The 15,616-nt window shown below is 35.7% G+C and overlaps 1 long non-coding RNA gene across 1 annotated transcript in view; it reads left to right on the plus strand.

Annotated features, from left to right (window-relative positions):
- Nucleotides 1–15,616, plus strand: part of LOC136793015 (uncharacterized) — a 56,706-nt gene that overhangs the window by 4,966 nt on the left and 36,124 nt on the right. The window contains exon 2 of the long non-coding RNA XR_010837712.1: nucleotides 4,743–4,847. This is a non-coding gene — a long non-coding RNA (uncharacterized lncRNA). The remainder of the gene's footprint in view (nucleotides 1–4,742; nucleotides 4,848–15,616) is intronic.

A 15,616-nucleotide genomic window follows, 5' to 3' on the forward strand; every position in this document is an offset into this window, starting at 1 on the left:
AACCAAGACATGGAAGCAACCCAAGTGTCCAACGACAGATGAATGGTTAAAGAAGATGTAGTATATATGTGTAATGGAATATTACTCAGCTGTATAAAAGAATGAAATAATGTTATTTTGCAGGAACATGGACCTAGAGATTATCATACTAAGTGAAGTAAACCAGACAGAGAAAGGCAAATATCATATGATATAGCTTATATGTGGAATCTAAAAAAAGTGATACAGATAAACTTACTTACAAAACAGAAATAGGCTTACAGACATAGAAAACAAACTTATGGTTACCAAAGGGGAAAAGGCAGGAAAGGATAAATTAGGAGTTTTGGATTAACATATGCACACTACTATATGTAAAATAGATAACCAACAAGGACCTACTGTATACTCAATATTTTGTAATAACCTATAAAGGAAAATAATCTGAAAAAAATGATATATATGTGTGTATAACTGAATCATTTTGCTGTACAATTGAAACTAATGCAACATTGTAAATCAATACTTCAATTAAAAAAATTAAACTTAAAAATTAAAAAGGGGTTTGGGTTGACTAGTGTTACTATCATGCTGAGGCCTGGTCTTGGGTCACAGTGGTGACTTCAAGTGGTGTCTACCAAAGTGTGGTATGTGGAACATGGTGGTACATGAAATGATGTTAAAGGTTATATGAATGAATGTAATTCTATATATATATAATTTTTTTTAATTCAGAAAATATATTATTAACACATCATACTCATGACTTCATGGTTATTATTGTTTAGAGTGAGCTAAGTTAAAAAATAATAAACTGATTTGAAGTTGATTTAAAGAAAATTAGATTAGTTGGGTGATAAGTGAATATAACAATCTTGGCAGAATAATGAAGGTATATTCACATGACTGCTATTGGGGGAAATGCTGAGCTGAGGACTGACTTTTTCTGGGAAGGTGGCTGTGTGTTGAGAAAGGCTGCTGCCATGTGCCCTCCCCAACAAAGTGCTACACCTCTGTTTATGGATCTGAATGAGCTTGAGTTTTAAAATGATTCAATACAACATAGCTGCTCCAAACTGCTAAGTCCACCATAGATTGAATTACACAGAAAGCAGGGAACGTAGCTGGGGAAAAGAACTTGTACTGTAAGAAAGGGAATTCCGACTTCCCTGGTGGTGTAGTGGTTAAGAAACCACCTGCCAGCTAACACATATCCTTCTCAAACTCTTCCAAAATATAGCAGAGGGAGGAACACTCTCAAACTCATTCTACAAGGCCACCATCACCCTGATACCAAAACCAGACAAAGATGTCACAAAGAAAGAAAATTGCAGACCAATATCACTGATGAACATAGATGCAAAAATCCTCAGCAAAATACTAGCAAACAGAATACAACAGCACATTAAAAGGATCATACACCATGATCAAGTGGGGTTTATCCCAGGAATACAAGGATTCTTCAATATATGCAAATCAATCAATGTGAAAAACCATGTTAACAGATTGAAGGAGAAAAACCGTATGATCATCTCAATAGATGCAGAAAAAGTTTCAACACAATTCAACACCCATTTATGATAAAAACTCTCCAGAAAGTAGGCATAAAGGGAACTTTCCTCAGCATAATAAAGGCCATCTATGACAAACCCACAGCCAACATCATTCTCAATGGTGAAAAACTGAAACCATTTCCACTAAGATCAGGAACAAGACAAGGTTGCCCATTCTCACCACTATTATTCAACATAGTTTTGGAAGTTTTAGCCACAGCAATCAGAGAAGAAAAAGAAATAAAAGGAATCCAAATCAGAAAAGAAGAAGTAAAACTGTCACTGTTTGCAAATGACATGATACTATACATAGAGAATCCCAAAGATGCTATCAGAAAACTACTAGAGCTAATCAATGAATTTGGTAAAGTAGCAGGATATAAAGTTAATGCACAGAAATCTCTTGCATTCCTATACAATAATAATGAAAAACCTGAAAGAGAAATTAAGGAAACACTCCCATTTACCATTGCAACAAAAATAATAAAATACCTAGGAATAAACCTACCTAAGGAGACAAAAGACCTGTATGCAGAAAACTATAAGACACTGATGAAAGAAAGTAAAAATGATAACAAACAAATGGAAAGATATACCATGTTTTTAGATTGGAAGAATCAACATTGTGAAAATGACTACACTACCCAAAGCAATCTACAGATTCAATGCAATCCCTATCAAACTATCAGTGGCATTTTTCACAGAACCAGAACAAAAAAATCTCACAATTTGTATGGAAACACAAAAGACCCTGAAGAGCCAAAGCAATCTTGAGAAAGAAAAATGGAGCTGGAGGAATCAGGCTTCTGGAATTCTGACTATAATACAAAGCTACAGTAATCAAGACAGTATGGTACTGGCACAAAACAGAAACATAGATCAATGGAACAGGATAGAAAGCCCAGAGATAAACCCATGCACATATGGTCACCTTGTCTTTGATAAAGGAGGAAAGAATATACAATGGAGAAAAGACTGCCTCTTTAATAAGTGGTGCTGGGAAAACTGGACAGCTACATGTAAAAAAATGAAATTAGAACACTCCCTAACACCATACACAAAAATAAACTCAAAATGGATTAAAGACCTAAATGTAAGGTCAGACACTATAAAACTCTTAGAGGAAAACATAGGCAGAACACTCTATGACATACATCTCAGCAAGATCCTTTTTGACCTACCTCCTAGAGAAATGGAAATAAAAACAAAAATAAATGGGACCTAATGAAACTTAAAAGCTTTTGCACAGCAAAGGAAACCATAAACAAGAGGAAAAGACAACCCTCAGAATGGGAGAAAATATTTGCAAATGAAGCAACTGACAAAGGATTAATCTCCAAAATATACAGGGAGCTCATGCAGCTCAATATCAAAAAAGAACAAACAACCCAATCCAAAAATGGGCAGAAGATCTAAATAGGCATTTCTCCAAAGAAGATATACAGATTGCCAACAAATAAATGAAAGGATGCTCAATATCACTAATCATTAGAGAAATGCAAATGAAAACTACAATGAGGTATCACCTCACACCTGTCAGAATGGCCATCATCAAAAAATCTACAAACAATAAATGCTGGAGAGGGTGTGGAGAAAAGTGAACCCTGTTGCACTGTTGGTGGGAATGTAAATTGATACAGCCACTATGGAGAACAGTATGGAGGTTCCTTAAAAAACTAAAAATAGAACTACCATACAACCCAGCAATCCCACTACTGGGCATATACCCTGAGAAAACCATAATTCAAAAAGAGTCATGTACCACAATGTTCATTGCAGCTTTATTTACAATAGCCAGGACATGGAAGCAACCTAAGTGTCTATCGACAGATGAATGGATAAAGAAGATGTGGCACATATATACAATGGAATATTACTCAGCCATAAAAAGAAATGAAATTGAGTTATTTGTAGTGAGGTGGATGGACCTAGAGACTCATACAGAGTGAAATAAGTCAGAAAGAGAAAAACAAATACCATATGCTAACATATGTATATAGAATCTAAAAAAAAAGAAAGGTTCTGAAGAGCCTAGGGGCAGGACAGCAATAAAGACGCAGACATAGAGAATGGACTTGAGGACACGGGGAGGGGAAAGTGTAAGCTGGGACGAAGTGAGAGAGTGGCACGGACATATATACACTACCAAATGTAAAATAGACAGCTAGTAGGAAGCAGCTGCATAGAACAGGGAGATCAGCTTGGTGCTTTGTGTCCACCTAGAGGGGTTGGATAGGGAGGGTTGTGGGGGCGAGACGCAAGAGGGAGGAGATATGCAGATATATGTATATGTATAGCTGATTCACTTTGTTATACAGCAGAAACTAACACACCATTGTAAAGCAATTATACTCCAATAAAGATGTTAAAAAAAAAAAATCTTAAAAAAAAAAAGAATCCGCCTCCCAATGCAGGTGACACAGGTTCGATCCCTAGCCCAGGAAGATTGTACATGCTGCGGAGCAGCTAAGCCCGTGTGCCTCAACTACTGATCCTGCTCTCTATAGCCCATGAGCCTCAACTACTGAAGCCCACATGCCTAGAGCCCGTGCTGTACAACAAGAGAAGCCACTGCAATAAGAAGCCCATGCACCTCAAGGAAGAGTAACCCTGGCTCGCCACAACTAGAGAAAGCCCATGCACTGCAACAAAGACCCAATGCAGCCAAAAATATAAATAAATAAATAAATAAATTAAAGGGAATTCCTATGGAATAAGTTGCTGCTCCATGTTCAGGCACACACATCGAGAGAGGAGAAAACTGTCCTGTCAAGATCCGTTGAGGAAACGAAAGAGAGAAAATGCAGGAGGAGTGGGACAAAATGCCAGTCGCTTACAATTGCTTAGCCCTTAGCAATTGGCAAAGGGCTTACAGGCCTGTTTTCTTGACTGGATTCAGTGATATCCTGTAGTCAAGCTGGGTGGGACATGGGGAACTCTTAAGCACTGTGTTCTCCTGCACCTCCCTTCCCAGTCCCCTTGGCTTGGCCTGGCTCCTGCTTCATCACTCCAGCAAGCAGACCCCTCAAAGTCACCAGGGCTCTTGATGATCACCCCAGTTTTGCAGACAAGGAGCCAAGGGCCACCAAAGTGAAGCCACTTCCTTGACTAAGGCTGTCCAGCTAGTGGGGGGCAAAGCTGAGGGGCTTTTTGTTCCTCATTCTAGGGCTTGTTATGACCTAGTATTTCCCTTTCTTTACTTGTTTGCAGGACTGTTTTATGGATGTGACACTACTCTGTCTGGGCAGCTTAAGAGTATAAATCTGGGCCTCAGTGAGAGAAGATGTCAGCAGAGGATGGAGCTGGTAGGACAGGGTAAGACCAGAGGCAAGTTTCAGCTCTGTTACCTCACCAAGAAAATTTTCCTGACTTCCTTGTTTCTGTAGTGTCATGCTTAAAGTCTCCAGGCCTGAGATTTTTAAAAGACAACTTTACTGAGGTATAATATACGTACAATAGCATGCATCCCCTTTTTGTGTACAGTTCCACGAGTGTTGATAAATGTTTACACCCAGGTGTCCACTGCCACCACATTCAAATATAGAACAGTGCTGTCACTCCACGTTTCCTTGTACCCACGGACCTCTTTTCTGCCACAAAAGATTAGATTTGCCATTTCTAGAACTTCCTGTAAATAGAAACATGCAGTAAGTATTCTTTCATGTCCAGCTCTCTCAGCATGTTTTGAGACTCATCCAGGTCATGTGTATTTATTTATTTTTTCTGACTAGTTTCCATTGTATGTATATACCCTAATTTGTTCATTCATTTATCTCTCTCTTGGTGGACATTTGAGTTGCTTCCAGTTTTTGTCTAATATGAGTGCAGCTGTCATCAACATTCCTTGTTTAAGATTTTGTGTGGATGTATACTTCCATTTCTCTTAGGTAGGTACCTAGGAGTGGGATTGCTGAGTCATACTATAATGGGTAGCCTTTAAAAGGAAAATGCCAAATTATTTTTCAAAGTGATTTTGCCATTTTACATTCCCATTAGCAATGTATAAGGGTCTTGGGTTGGGTTGCTCCGCGTCTATACCAATGCTTGATAATATCGGTCTTTTGATTTTTTTTTTAAACCTGACTTTTTTTTTTTTTTTTTTTTTTAGCACTGTGAGTATTTTTGTTGTTTTGTTTTGTTGTTTTTTAAAAAATGTTTATTTATTTAATTTTATTTTTGGTTGCGTCGGGTCTTAGTTGCAGCACGCAGGATCTTTTGTTGTGGTGTTCGGGCTTCTCTCTAGTTATGGTGTGTGGGCTCCAGGGCGTGTGGGCTCCGTAGTTGTGGCACATGGGCTCCAGGGTGCATAGGCTCTGTAGTTGCAGCACTCAGGCTCTCTAGTTGTGGCACATGGGCTCAGTAGTTGTGGTGTGCAGGCTTAGTTGCCCCACGGCCTGTGGTATCTTAATTCCCCAACCAGGGTTTGAACCCATGTCCCCTGTATTGGAAGGTGGATTCTTAACCACTGGACCACCAGGGAAGTCCCAATGTCGGTCTTTTTAATATTAGCTATTTTACTGAATGTGCAGTGATGTCTCTACATTTTGATTTTAATTTGGACTTTCTTGATGACTAATGATGTTGAGTATTTTTTCATGGACTTATTGGCCATTTATGTAAGTCTTCTTTTGCAAAGTGTCTACTCATGTTTTCTGCTCATTTTTTATTGGGCATTGTCTTATTATTGAGTTGTAAGAGTTGTTTTTTTAAAAAAATGTATCTGGACAATCCTTTTTCAACTATATGTGTTATATTTTCTTCCCCTCTGTGGCCTGCTCTTTCATTTTTAAAAGTGATGTCTTTAGGAGAGCAGGAGTTACAGTTTTTTTTTCTTTTGCCAAGTGGATTTTCAAGATTTAATTTTCAAAATTTATTTTGGTGCTGAGAAGTGGGAAGGCTATTTATTTGTTCACATAACATGCCTTAGTCCTCAGTGTTCCTCTGGCCAAGCACACTGCATGGGAGGAATCCATCTGTCCCCCTGACTTGCTCCCAGTCAGTAATGCCAGCTAGGAAGTGCCTTGGCCCTGACATCTCAGCTGGAGGCTGCCAAGGAGAGGGGCCAGAGCTATATCCCAGGTAAGCTGGGTAGGCTTCTGTCCTTGCTGGGGCCCTACCTTTGCAACATCTGACATTGTGAATCTAAATACAAATATCCTCTTTTTTTTCTCTGTAGCACTTATGTTGATTTGTAATCTTATCTTGGTGGGTTCATGTATCTCTTTCCCACTTGACTGTCTCTGAGGGCAGGGACCTTGTCTGTTTTAATGTACAAGAATTTGCAGAATATTAGTGGCTTTCAGAGCACTACTTGCCCAGCACTGTGGGAAGAAGGCAGAGAGTTCCCATTCTCAGGGTCCACAAGGAGATCTAACTGGTGGCTGAGAAGTGTCCCTCATGGTTCTCCATCCCTAGACCAGGGCAAAAGTGCTTGTCATCTGTGGGCAGGAGGCTGGGAGAATCCCACCTCTCGGCCATGTGCCTGGGGTCCTCACCTTAGAAAACTGGTTTTCATCTTTACCCTCTTCCCCCTGTGGGTCCCCTACTGGTCTGTTAGGTGATGAAGGGTCTCATCACACTATTTGCTCCTTCCTCCTGTCTTCTGTCCCCTCTCTTCTTTCCATCTTTCTTCTGGGGTCCTTTCCTGCCCCCTCCTACTCCCCACTTCCCTCTTTCCAGCTGTAAGATGTGAGGAAGACCTCAAAGACTCACCAGGAGACAAATACAACCGTAAGGACAATAAACGTAAACATGGATAACTATACAAATTCCAAAAGAATCTTTATTGTTTTCAAAGCAACCTATTAAATAGCAGTTCTTGAGTGCATTATAAACTTCCTTAAAATTTATTGTCATCTATTACAGTGCATGTGTCAGCTTCAAATTTCACCTCAAATGCCCAGGGCTGAGACTTAGGCTTCCTGGGTGGGTTAACCTCCAGTAACCCCAAAGAGCTTAAGGTATGGGAAGTGAAGGCACATCTAAGGAGTTTTTACATAATCCTGGAGGAGTTTTTAATTTTGATGAAATCAAATTTTATCATATTTTTTCTTTTATGATTTGTGCTCTTTACATGCTATTGGAAAAAATTTTGCCTACTCTTACTTCAAAATAGTCTATGATTTCTTTGAGAGCTAATGATTACATTTAGGCCTATGATTCATTTCAGGTTAATTTTTGTGAATGCCATGAGGTTGCCTTTTCATTTTGTTGATTTATTCTTTTGCTTACAGAGGCTTTTTTGTTTGATGTAGTCTCACTTGTTTATTTTTGCTTTTGTTGGCTGTGCTTTTGGTGCCATACCCAAGAAATCATTGACAAGACGAATATCAAGGAGATTTTTCCCCTGTATTCTTCTGGGAGTTTTATGGTTTCAGGTCTTACAGTTAAGTCTTTAAACTATTTTGAGTTAATTTTTATGTATGGTATAATATAAGGGTCGAATTTCATTCTTTTGAATGCGGATATCTAGTTTCTTAACACCATTTATTGCATAGACTGTCTTTTTCCCATTGTTATTTTTGGCTCCTTTGTCATAAATTAGTTAACCATATATGTGTGAGTTTATTTCTGGACTCTCTATTCCATTGATTTATGTGTCTGTTTTTATGCTAGTACCATACTCTTTTGATTAGTATAGCTTTGTAATATAGTTTGAAAGCAGGAAATTTGATACCTCCAGCTTTGTTCTTCTTTCTCTAGATTGCTTTGGCTATTCAGGGTCTTTTGTGGTTTCATATGAATTTTAGGACTTTTTTTTCTGGGAAAAATACCCTTGGAATTTTGATACGGATTGCATTGAATCTATAGATTGCTTTGGGTAGTATGGACATTTTAACAATTTTAATTCTTCCAATTCATGAGCATGGAATATTTTTCTATTTATTGTGTCTTCAGTTTCTTTCATTAATGTCCTATGGTTTTCAGTGTACAAGTCTTTCACCTCCTAGGTTAAATTTATTCCTAGATATTTATTCTTTTGATGAAATTATAAATGGGATTGTTTTCTTAATTTATCTTTCTAATAGTTTGTAGCTAGTATATAGAAACACAACTGATTTTTGTATATTGATTTTGTATCCTGCAACTTTACTGAATTCTTTTATTAGATCTAACAAATTTTTTGGTGGAGTCTTTAGGGTTTTCTACATCATATCTGCAAATAAAGACAGTTTTATTTTTTCCTTTTTGATTTTAATGACTTTTATTTCTTTTTCTACCTAATTGTTCTGGCTAGGACTTCCAGTACTATGTTGAATAAAAGTGGTGGGAGTGGGCATCTCCATCTTGTTCTTGATTTTAGAGGTAACAATTTCAACATTGATTTGTCCTTTGATCTTACCTCTCTTATGGATCCAAAAAGAGTTGTTAATTTTTCAGTCTATTCAGCTCCTTTCTTATGGAATCGGACACTGGAAATCTCCTTTCCCGAGTTTTTAATGGGATATTTTAATGGGATATAAAGACTTGTAGTTCTTTATATATTCTGGATACTAACCACTTATAAGGTATATGATTTGCAAATATTTTCTCTTATTCCATGAGTTGCTTTTTCAGTCTGTTGGTAGTGCCCTTTGATGCACAAAATTTTTAATTTTGATGAAGTCCAACTTATCTATTTTTTCTTTTGTTGTCAGTACTTTTGGTGTCATATCCATAAATCACTGCCAAATGTCATGAAGTTTTACCCTTATGTTTTCTAAGAAGGGTTTTTATGGTTTTAGCTCTTATGTTTAGGTTTGATCCACTTTGAGTTCATTTTTGTCTATGGTATAAAGTAAGGGTCAGTTTTTGTTCATTTGCATGTGGATGTTCAGATTTCCCAGGACCGTTTGTTGAAGAGACTGTTAATTCCCCATTGTGTAGTCCTGGCTCCCTTTTTGACTCATTTGACCACATAAGTGAGGGTTTATTTCTGGGTTTTCTATTATATTACACTGGTCTGCCATTATGTTGGTAATACAGTTTTGATTACTGTAGCTGTAATATATTTTGAAATCAGGAAGTATAAGACCTCTAAGTTTGTTCTTTTTTCAAAGATTGTTTTGACTACTTGGGGTTTCTTGAAACTTTGGATGGACTTTTCTATTTTTGCAAAAACGTTGTTAGGATTTTGATAGAGATTGCATTGAATCTCTAGATATTGTTGGGTAGTATGGATATTTGAAAAATATTAAGTTTTCCAGTCTATGAATATGCATTTTAATTTGTTTGCATATTCTTTAATTTCTTTCCACAGTGTTCTGTAGTTTTCAGTGTACAAGTCTTCACGTTCTTGGTTAAGTTTATTTCTAAGTATTTTATTCTTTTTGGCGCTGTTGTAAATGGGATTGTTTTCTTAATTTTCCTTTCATATTGTCCACTGTTGTGTATAAAAATGCAACTGATTTTGTGTATTGATTTTGTATCTGCAACTTTGCTGAATTTGTGTATAAGTTCAAACAGTTTTTTTTGGAATTTTTAGGGTTTTCCACGTATAAGGTTATGTCATCTGTGAACAGAGATAATTTTACTTCTTCCTTCCTAATTTGGATACCTTGTATTTCTTTTCCTTATGTGATTGCTCTGGCTAGAATTTCCAACACTATGTTGAATAGAAGTTATGAAAGTTATCCTTGTTTTGTTTCTGATCTTAGAAGAAAAGCTTTTCAACTTTAACCATTGAATAGGCTGTTAGCTGTAGTTTTTTCATATATGATCTTTCTGATGTTGAGGTAGTTTCCTTCTATTCTGAGTTTATTGAATTCATTTCTTTTATCATGAAAGGGTATGGGTTTGCCAAATGCTTTATCTATCTCTATTGAGGGGATCATGTGATTTTTTTCTCACTTCATTCTCTTAATGTAGTGTATCATATTGTTTTTCATATGTTGAGCCATCCTAGCGTTCAAGGAATAAATCCCACTTGTTCATGTTTTGTAATCATTTTAACATGCTGATGAATTTGGTTTGCTAGTATTTTGTTGAGGATTTTCATACCAATATTTATAAACAGTACTGGTCTGTGTGTGTGTATATATATATATATATGGTAGTATCTTTGTCTGGCTTTGGTATCATGGTAATGCTGAGCTTGTAGAATGATTGAGGAAGTGTTCCCTTCTCTTCAGTTTTTTGGAAGAATTTGAGAAGGATTGGTGTTAGTTCTTCTTTAAATGTTTCATAGAATTAAAGCCATTTGGTTCAGGGCTTTTCTTTGTTGAGAAGTTTTAACTTACAGAATCAAACTTCCTTAGTAAGTGTAGATCAGATTTTCTACTTCTCTATTACTCAGTTTTGGTAGGGTGTGTGTTTCTAGGAATTTGTCCATTACATTTAGATTATCCAATTATTTTGGAATACAGTTTTTCATACTACTCTTTTATGGTCCTTTTTATTTCTGTAGAATTGATAATAATGTTCCCATTTTAAACTTATGATTTTAGTAATTTGAGATCTCTCTGTTTCTTTTTAATCTAGCTAAAGGTTTGTCAATTTTGTTGTCATTTTAGACGAACCAACTTTTTTCAAAAATTTTTATTTATTTTAATTTATTTTTGGCTGTGTTGGGTCTTCGTTTCTGTGCGAGGGCTTTCTCTAGTTGCAGCAAGCAGTGGCCACTCTTCATTGTGGTGTGCGGGCCTCTCACTGTCGTGGCCTCTCTTGTTGCGGAGCACAAGCTCCAGATGCACAGGCTTAGTAGTTGTGGCTCAGGGGCCTAGTTTCTCTGCGGCATGTGGGATCTTCCCAGACCAGGGCTTTAACCCGTGTGCCCTGCATTGGCAGGCAGATTATCAACCACTGCGCCACCAGGGAAGCCCAGAAGAACCAACTTTTGGTATCATTAATTTTCTTTATTGTTTTTCTATTCTCTATTTTATTTATCTCTGCTCTAATCTTTATTATTTCCTTTCTTCTGCTATTTTTGGTTATAGTTTATTTATTTGTTGTTTGTTTGTTCCTCAAGGTATAAACTTAGATTGTTGATATGAGATCCTTTTCTCTTTTGTACAGCTATAAATATTACCCTTAGTACTGCTTTCATTGCATCCTATGTTTTGGTATGTTGTGTTATCATGTTCATTTCTGTCAAGATATTTTCTAATTTGCCTTTTGATTTCCTTTTTAGACAATTGGTTGTTTAAGAATGTGTCACTTAATTTCCACATATTTGTGAATTTTCCAGTTTTCCTTCTGCTGTTGATTTCTAGATTCATTCCATTGTGATCAGTAAAGACACTTGGTATCATTTCAATCTTTTAAATTTTATTAAAAATTTTTGGCATGATACATGATCTCTTCTGGAGAATGTTCCAGGTATACTTGAGAAAAATATGTATTCTTCTATTATTGTGTGGAGTGTCCTGTATATGACTGTTAGGTCCAATTGGTTTATAATGTTGTTAAAGTCCTCTCTTTCTTCATTTTCTGTCAGCTGTTATATCTGTTATTGAGAGTGGGGGTATTGAAATCTCTTAGTATTATTGCAAAACTGTCTATTTCTCTCTTCAATTCTGTTAATGTTTGCTTCATATATTTTTGAGCTCTAATATTTGGTAATTGTTATATCTTCTTGGAAAATTGACCCCTTTATCAATAAAGAATGCTCTTCTTTGATTCTTGCAATGGTTTTTTTTTTTTTTTTTTTTACTTAAGGTCTATTTTGTCTGATATTAGTGTGGCTGTCCCTGCTCTCTTTTAGTTATTATTCATATGAATTATCTTTTAATATCGTTTTACTTTCAGTCTATGTATTACTTAGGTCTAAAATGAACCTCTTGTAGATGTCATATAGTTGGAACATTTTTTTCAATCAATTATTCACTCTATGCCTTTTTCTTTTTAATTTTTAAATTTATTTTATTTATTTTTTTATACAACAGGTTCTTATTAGTCATCAATTTTATACACATCAGCGTATACATGTCAATCCCAATTGCCCAATTCATCACACCACCATCCCCACCCCCACCCCCACCCCCACCCCCACAGCTTTCCCCCCTTTGTGTCCATACGTTTGTTCTCTACATCTGTGTCTCAACTTCTGCCCTGCAAACCGGTTCATCTGTACGATTTTTCTAGGTTCCATATACATGCGTTAATATACGATATTTGTTTTTCTCTTTCTGACTTACTTCACTCTGTATGACAGTCTCTAGATCCATCCACGTCTCAACAAATGACCCAATTTTGTTCCTTTTTATGGCTGAGTAATATTCCATTGTGTATATGTACCACACCTTCTTTATCCATTCATCTGTCGATGGGCATTTAGGTTGCTTCCATGACCTGGCTATTGTAAATAGTGCTGCAATGAACATTGGGGTGCATGTTCTTCCCTTTCATCACTTTAAGAATATCATGCCATTCCCTTCTGGCTTGTAGAGTTTCTGCTGAGAAATCAGCTGTTAACCTTATGGGAGTTCCCTTGTATGTTATTTGTCATTTTTCCCTTCCTGCTTTCAATAATTTTTCTTTGTCTTTAATTTTTGCCAATTTGATTACTATGTGTCTCAGTGTGTTTCTCCTTGGGTTTATCCTGTATGGGACTCACTGCACTTCCTGGACTTGGGTGGCTATTTCCTTTCCCATGTTAGGGAAGTTTTCAACTATAATCTCTTCAAATATTTTCTCCGGTCCTTTCTCTCTCTCTTCTCTTCCTGGGATCCCTATAACGAGAATGTTGTTGCATTTAATGTTGTCCCAGAGGTCTCTCAGGCTGTCTTCATTTCTTTTCATTCTTTTTTCTTTATTCTGTTCCACAGCCGTGAATTCCACCATTCTGTCTTCAGGTCACTTATCCGTTCTTCTGCCTCAGTTATTCTGCTATTGATTCCTTCTAGTGTAGTTTTAATTTCAGTTATTGTATTGTTCATCTCTGTTTGTTTGTTCTTTAATTCTTCTAGGTCTTTTTAAAAGATTTCTTGCATCTTCTCGATCTTTGCCTCCATTCTTTTTCCAAGGTCCTGGATCATCTTCACTATCATTATTCTGAATTCTTTTTCTGGAAGGTTGCCTATCTCCACTTCATTTAGTTGTTTTTGGGGGGTTTTATCTTGTTCCTTCGTCTGGTACATAGCCCTCTGCCTTTTCATCTTGTCTATCTTTCTCTGAATGTGGTTTTTGTTTCACAGGCTGCAGGATTGTAGTTCTTCTTGCTTCTGCTGTCTGCCCTCTGGTCCGCTCTATGCCTTTTGATTAAAGAGTTTAATTCATCTATATCGAAAGTAATTGCTGATAGGAAAGGATTTACTTTTGCCATTTTTTAATGCTTTCTGTATGTCTTGTGACTTTTAATCCCTCATTTCTTCCATTACTGCCTTCTTTTGTGTTTATTGTTATTATTTTTTTGGTAATGAAACATTTGATTTTCTTCTCATTTCCTTTGTGTATATTCTATAGATATGTTCTTTGGATTATTGTGGGTATTATATATAACATCCTAAATTTATAACAATCTATTTTAAATTGGTACCAATTTAATATAAGTTGTATACAAAGACTTTCCTCCATTACAGTTGTGCTTGCTACTTTATATTATTGATGTTACAAATTATATCTTTATATATTGTGTACCAATCACATAGATTTATAATTTTTTAAAGGCACTTGTCTTTTAAGTCCTGTAGCAAATAAGAAGTGGAGTTCCAGATTCTTAAGGTGGAACCTTAGGTCATCAATTTTAAAGCACTTGAAACCATAAATTCCCTTCTCAGCACTGTTTTAGCTGTACTCCCCACATTTTCACATGTTGTGGTTTCATTTTCATTAGGTCCAAAATTTTCTTATTACTATTGTGATTTCTTTTTTTACTCATATATTATTTAGAAATGTGTTCTTTAATTTTTAAATATTTGGGGAATTTTCCACATATTGTTATTGATATCTTATTTAATTCCATTGTGGTTAGAGACCATATTTTGTATAATTTCAATCCATTTAAATTTATTGGGACTTATTTTGTGGTCTAGTACATAGTGTGTCTTGTTGAAAGTTCCATATGCCCTTTAAAAGAATGTGTATTCCACAGTCGTTGGGTGGAGTAGTCTATAAATGGCAACTATGTCAAGTTGATTGAAAGTGTTAAGTGTTCTATAGCCCTATTGATGTACTGTCTACTGTTCTATTAATTATTTAGAGTGTTGAAATATCCAACTGTAAGTGTAGATTATTCTATTTTGTTTCTCAATTCTATTAGTTATTGCTACACATATTTTGAAGCTCTACTATCATTTGCACTAAAATTTAGTATTGTTACATATTCTTGATAGATTGACTCTTTATCGTTTTGAAAAATTCCTTTTAATCCCTGGGAATAGACCTTGTTCTGATGTTTACTTTGTTGGATATTAACATAGCAATTCTAACTTTATTATTATTTGCATCATCTATCTTTTTCCATACTTTTACACTTGTTTGTATTTTAATATTTAAATTGAGTTTCTTGAATTCAGCATATAGGTGGATCATGTTTTGTTTTGTTTTTTAATCCAGTTTGGCAAACTGCCTTTTAATTGAAATGTTTAGACCATTTAAATTTAATATAATAATTTAAAAAGTTGGATTTCATTCTATCAGCTTGATATTTGCTTTCTACTTGTCTCATCTGCTCTTTATTCCCTCTCCCCTTCTTTCTTGCCTTCTTTTGGGTTGAGTGTCTTCTGGTATTTCATTTTATTTCCACTATTGGCTAACTAGTTAAACATCTTTTAAATATTTTTCTAAATGGTTGCTCTAGGATTTAAAATATACATAATTAACATTGCAGACTACCTTCAAATAATATTATGCCACTCATGTACAATATAAGAATCTTACAATAATGTACTTCCATATCCCCCTCCCATACTTTGCTCATATATTTTACCTCTATACATGTCATAAATCCCCAAATATATTGTTATTTTTTCTTCAAACCATTATCTTTAAAGAAATTTTAAAATTAGAAAAAAGACTTTTATATTCACCATTTCTGTCTCTTCATTCTTTTGTTTATATGTAAGCTTCTAGTTGGCATAATTTTCCTTTTGCCTAAAGTACTTTCTTTAACATTTCTTACAGTGCAGGTATGCTAGTGATGAATTATTTCATTTTTTCTGAAAATA

The sequence above is a fragment of the Kogia breviceps genome, chromosome 18 (genome assembly GCF_026419965.1).
Source record: "Kogia breviceps isolate mKogBre1 chromosome 18, mKogBre1 haplotype 1, whole genome shotgun sequence".
In the NCBI taxonomy this organism is placed as follows: Eukaryota; Metazoa; Chordata; class Mammalia; order Artiodactyla; family Physeteridae; genus Kogia; species Kogia breviceps.